General features: G+C 39.8%; 1 long non-coding RNA gene across 1 annotated transcript; it reads left to right on the top strand.

Annotated features, from left to right (window-relative positions):
• Nucleotides 1-401: 401 nt before the first annotated feature.
• On the top strand, nt 402-6,077 carry LOC150002227 (uncharacterized). Its single transcript, XR_016512972.1, has 3 exons — nt 402-537; nt 3,614-3,718; nt 5,855-6,077. It is a non-coding gene; the product is annotated as an uncharacterized LOC150002227 (long non-coding RNA).
• Nucleotides 6,078-6,466: the final 389 nt, after the last annotated feature.

Raw genomic sequence — 6,466 nt, 5'->3', positions numbered from 1 at the left:
TACCTTTTGATCTTTCCTTCTATTCTTTTTAAACTCATGTCACCGTCAACCTTATGCCACCTGAAGACTTTCACGTTACGACTTTCTATACTTTAAAAACTATTCTTATATCTTTAGTATGCTAGTTTACAGTAATGATTCAAACCCTTTCCATTGGCCTGGAAACAATCTCAAAACCTTCATTTCTTGGGCATAACTATTTCTGCCCCCTGTCCTTTGCACATGCCTCTCTTCCACAGTACTGTTATGTTTCTGTTGCTGATGAAAAGCCAGCTTGGAGAGCAGATATTTTCAGGGTGGTGGCAGGTGACATAATAAAAGGAATTAATATATTTATTCATTTACATTAAGCCCATTTTGATACCTCTAATATTTTCTTGCAGATATATCTTGCAGATGGTACTGATTCAATTGACAGTAAAAGGCAAGAAAACAGTAAAGAGAGGAAAATAAAGCAGAAGATAAGTACATAGTGATCCAGGAGGCACAATAATTAATAGCTGTATTCTGAAGACGAACACACCAGAAAACATGAAGGTAATTATGGGGCACTTAGAGAGTTGGCATAAACCCTCAGGTTAACAATGAACTCTTGAAAGACCGCATGTGGTCATGTACCAGCCTGCATGCGAATACACTCAGCCCCAGACGCCCACGGGCAATATACAAGAGGCAATCATCACTGCTCTGTGCTAATCGCGGTCCGTAACACTCATCCAAACGGCCCACAGATTGGTCTCAGCCACTGTTCACATTTATTCCGAATGTACGGCTCTGGCAGTGATCATTGAAAGGCACTATTTAGGCCTTTGCAATACTTATTAAGAGGTTAAATATGAATATCCTTTGACTAAGGAATTGCATTGTCCATAGCATAGAAATACAGATACAAAACTGTTCATTGCAGTTTTTATAGAAAATTAGAGAAAAACCTACACGTTCTTCAATAGAAAAGTTATTAAATAAATTATACTACATCCATATCTTAGATATTATAAACCAGTTTTTAAAAAGAGATATATGTACATGTACTGACATGGAAAGACGTCAGTGATACAGCATCAAAAAACCAACTAGCAGAACATTGTATTATTTATTGCATTATAGTATGATCCTACTTAAACAGTGTAGGAACATATATACAGCCACATACATACACATATATTTGTAGATGCAGAGCAAATGCTGTTTACTGTGATTATCTCTGAGAAAAAAATTGAAAGAAGAAATCACTTTCCCTTGTATAGCATATACATTTTTACACTGCTTGAATTGTTTAACTTAATTTTTTTGTAATCCTCACCCTAGGATATGTTTATTGATTTTAGAGAAAGAGGAAGCGGGGGGAGAGAGAGAGAGAAACATCGATCGGTTGCCTCCAGTACACGCCCCGACCAGAGACCGAACCCACAACCTAGGTTAGTGCCCTGACCAGGAATTGAAACCACAGCCTTCGGGTATACAAGACAACGCTCCAACCACCTGAGCCACCCAGCCAGGGCTTAACTTTAATTTTGACAAATTTCAGATTTATGCTAAGTTGCAAAAATAGTGCAAAGAATTAATATATAACATCCACCCAGATTCCCCAAACGTTAACATTATCACATTTGTTTTATCTTCCTACTTCTCTTTCTCCTTCTCTGCCTCTCTCCGCCCCCCCCCCCCCCACCCTGTTAAAACTGAGAGTAGCCCTGGCTGGTGTGGCTCAGTGGATTGAGCACTGGCCTGCGAACCAAAGGGTCGCTGGTTCAATTCCCAGTCAGGGCACATGTCTGGGTTGCGGGCCAGGTCCTCAGCTGGGGGCACTCAGGAGGCAACCACACATTGATGTTTCTCTCCCTCTCTTTCTCTCTCCCTTCCCCTCTCTCTAAAAGTAAATAAAATGTTTAAAAAAGAAACACTGAGAGTATGTTGCAGACATGAGTCCCCTTTACCTCTAAATACTACAGCATGTATTTCCTAAAACAAAAATTGTTTCATAACTACAGTACAATTACTAGTCAAGAAATGAACATTGATAACCTGTTCCTAGTTAATCTACAAACAATAAATTTATCTATTGTCCCAATGATGACTTTAACAGGAAAAGAAAATCCAAGAAAATGAATTGCATTCCGTTGTCACGTTCCTTTAGTCTCCATTCATTAGAAATAGTGCCTCGGTCTTTCCTTGATTTTCCTGACCTTGATTTTCAGATGAACATGTATGGTCCAGGTGTTTTGAAGAATGTTCCTCAGTTTTGTCTGCTGATTTCTCCTTTTCTCCAGGTTTAAAGTCAGGTTATCGTTTTGGGCAGCAATATCACGGAATTGGCGTGTGCTCTTGTTCATACTCCGTATCTGGAGGCGCACAATGACGTGTTACGAGTGATACTTAACTTCAAATACCAGGTGAAAGCGATGTCTCCCAGATTTCGCCGCTGTTAATTACCTTGGCAATGCTGATTTTCTAATTCCATCATTCCTTCTACATCATTAGTGGGGATTTTACTATCAAAGAAAACTCTTCCTTTTCCCCATTTATTCATTCTTTCAGTGCTTCATAATAGTATGAACCCGTGGATTCTTTACTATCATTATTTATTTTGATGCTCAAATTGTCCCAGATTTGACCAGTGGGAGCCCCTTTGAGCTGACTCCTATGTCCTTTTGACATGTGCCCTCATTCTTTGAGCACCTCCTTACTCTCTGCCACAAAGATGTTCCAGGCTCATCTTGCCCTCCTCCTCGAGCCCCAGCCTTGGGATCAGACACTCCTCCGAGGAGCTGTGGTTCTTTTTAATGAAGAATGGCCTCTAGAAACCGAGATCTCGGAGCCAGGTTGCTCATTGCCATGATGTCGCTGCTTTTAGGCCCTCTCAGCAGACAAAGCTAGTAAACACATACATATTTGCATATGCATACTCCCATACACACATATAACTCTATTTCTGTAGACCCCTCTGCTGGGAGAACCTATATAAATGATTTTTAATGCCATGAATTCATACCCATAGCTCTAATTCCAGTGCTGCTGGTTCTATTTCAGCTCACATCTTCAGCAGTGGAAGACTGAGTCCCTATGAACGACAATGTATTTACTTTGTTGTTGAATCCTATGATATACAGAAAGGAGCTTGAGAATCATTGCTTAAATTTTTTACAATAAGAACTTGTGACTTTTGCGTTCAGTAAAAATTAATAAATAAAGTAGACCTGTTCCTGGAAGTACTTATTGGTACACACTCTTCTTTCTTTGTGTACTTTTTTTTTTTTTTTTTACTTTCTCACCCAAGACAACTAGATAATAAACCTTAAAAAGGTGGTGTTCATTTGACCTCCATTTTACTTCCTGGAGTTTAACCTGAGGGTATAATGATACACATATGCAAACATTTAGCTACAAGGATGACCATCATGTCACTGTTTATGATAACAATAACTTAGAAAACTGCCTAAATGTCCAACAATGGGTAATTTATCAAATAAAATGCAGCCATTTAACAGAATACACAGAGGCGGCATTTTGGTTAAGAACACATTCTGAAGCCAAGCAGACTAGGTTTGAACTCCAGCTCTACCGATTATTACATGCAGCATTGGGAAATTTCCTTCCCTTCTATGTGCTTCAGCTTCCTGTGTGTAACATGAAGATAATAGAGGTGCCTTCCACACTGGGCAGCCGTGAAGATTAAATTGAATATATGTAAATTACTTGGAACTATGCCTGGCATACAGTAAGTACAATGAAAGTTTTCGCTGTTGTTATTAATAGTACCATCCCATCAACAGAAACGATGTAGTAAAAAAGTACGATCTTAGTAATATGCCAGAACATTAACAGTGTTTACACTCAGGTGCTGTCATTGTAAGTGACTTTTATAATCTTCTTGCTTCTTTGAGTTTTCCAATTTTTCGACACTCAACATCCATGACATGTTTAAGTTAAAATTTTTAAAGAATAAATAAAGAAGTGCTACTGGAGCAATTTTTAAAAAGTGATTTTTTTCTTCCCAAGGACACAGATACAAGAACTTAATAGTCAGTGTTGTATGACTTTACGTTTGATGGCACTGACCTGGTCACTACTAGATTATAATATCTTTATCTGTATAGTGATTGCCACAGTAAATATAATTCTCAGAGGCTTATTTAAAACTATAACATTTGTTGCCCTGGCCGGTGTGGCTCCGTTGTTTGGAATGTTGTCCCATAAACTGAAAGGCTGCAGGTTTGATTCCCGGTCAGGGTACATGCCTGGGTTCCGGGTTTGGTCCCTGGTCGGGGTGTGTAGGAGAAAAACATCTCACATCGATGTTTTTTCCCTCTCTCTCTCCCATCTTTCCCCTCTCTCTAAAATCAATAAGCATGTCCTCAGGAGAAGATTTTAAAAGAAAAACTATAACATTTGCTGTCACTTTTTCATTTCACTAACTCAAAAAGCTGACTTTTTTTATTTTTTAAAGACTTTATTTATTTTTAAGAAGGGGGGAGGAAGGAAAAGAGGGAGAGAAACATCAATGTGTAGTTGCCTCTCGTGCGCCCCCAGCTGGGAACCTGGCCCGCAACCCATGCATGTGCCCTGCCTGGGAATCAAACCGGTGACCTTACGGTTTGCAGGCCAGTGCTTAATCCACTGAGCCACACCAGCCAGAACTGACTTTTCTTTTGATACTTTTCCTGTAATTAGACCGCAAGCCACCAGGTGGCACAGTGCCTCAGTCAATGGCCCAGTTACTTGGTCAGTAAGGATTTTACGATGAGACGATGTTCTAGTGATATTGAGATACGTATGGTTTTATTCTTTGCAATATTTTACTTCTTTATTAAACTCTCTTAATGTAACTGACTATGGTAGGTATGGCATATACCAAGATGAATTTTTAAAAGAAAAGAAAAAAAATTTTTTAAAGAGAAACTAAGAAAAGTCAGAGACAGCGTAGTCACATTGCTTAGGCAATTCAAGTTACTTTAAAAAATAATATTAGCTTCTGTTTCTAATACTCCTAATCAGCTAGAAAGTTCCAAGCTACTTCCTATGCCTCTCCTGAAATGTGTTTTTCATCTAGCTAAAGGAAAGCTGTCCTCTTAGGTGTCTCCTAATTGTAGGGTTGTTTTTTTTTAAACCTAAGTTTTAGAGTTAAGAGCAACCTTAGAGATTTAGTCAGAGCCCCCCTGTTACAGCTGAAGAAACTGGCATGTCCAGAGCCAGGTAGGTGTTTTTCCCAATTCCTTGAAGACACAGAACTAGGTCGCAGGTTACACAGGGACTCTTGACAAACGTGTTCAAACGGGGCACAAATGTTGATTTGTGAAATTTGTGGTCACTTTACAAGGCTGGGCTTACAAAGCCGGTTCTTTACACACCAAGTAGTTCCTCTTAGTCACTATGTTTGCAGTTCAGACAGGTTAAAAAATAAACTCTGGTTAGCAGCTGTCAGACCAGTCACTTGGGCTTTTTCCAAGTGGGAACGATTATGAGGACATACATCATCATTTCAACTTTTAAAAATATGTGCTTGCCGAATTGCTAACCAATGCAACATTTAAATAATCCACTATGGTAAAATAAAAATAAGCAGGTTCGCAGTGTAGATAAAATTTTATCAGATACAAATATCTGCCTTTCTCACACTGAATTGCCAACTGTGTGAATGCTTGATCGAGCTCTGATATTCCTCATTCCATTTCAAAAGGGGAACTCCCAACTTTCTCTGGGGGGCGGGGGGGGGTTACGTCTCCACACGCTCACTTTGGCAACTTAAGACTCAGCTTTTACATTTACCTGCTTCTGTGCTTTGTGGGGAGACGTGGAGAGAGACTCCTAGGTACTTCTGATCAGCTTTCCTCCAGCTAACTCTGGTTCCTCTCAGTTCCACCCGGAAGTGAGGAACTGGCATTCTGCAATCCACAGCTACCTGTCAGTCTTAGGAAAGGTCTGAAGTCAGCATTCCTTGAATCCAAGATTGCTACGGATTTCTTCCAGAAACTCAGAAAAAGAAGAGAATGGAGAACCTGAGGAGGCCCTGAGATCAGTGTGAACACCCACCCTTCCCGTCAGAAGGACTGTCTGCCGGCCCCTCCCCGTCACCCCGCTGCCCGGCGGCAGCAGCCCATCCAGTCCCGGGCGTCTCTCTCAAACACTCTTACTGAAGTTTGCGGTCCAACTGGTCCCTAATAAAGGCCAGCTTTAACTTATGAATCATTACTTTTGCTTTCTTTGAGCTGATGAATATATCTTCAGACTTGGGGGGAGGGCGTGTGTGTGTTATGTGTTTTGCACTTAAAATAATTCATGTACATTCAATAAAAGAAAAGAGAAGAAAAAAAGTTATTAAATCTCCGAACTGGAGATAACTTTCTCAGTTTAAAAAGAAAACAATGGATGGAAACGGTGAACTGTATCAAATAGTTAACCTTCTACGCATCAAAAAGATATACGTAGGTTTGAAATACAGTCATTTGAGGAAAATACTAAAACAGTA

Source organism: Furipterus horrens, unplaced genomic scaffold (assembly GCF_987537825.1).
Source record: "Furipterus horrens unplaced genomic scaffold, mFurHor1.1.pri manual_scaffold_9, whole genome shotgun sequence".
Lineage (NCBI taxonomy): Eukaryota > Metazoa > Chordata > Mammalia > Chiroptera > Furipteridae > Furipterus > Furipterus horrens.
Note: the sequence above shows the minus strand (reverse complement) of the source record. Positions and strands in the feature narration are given on the sequence as shown.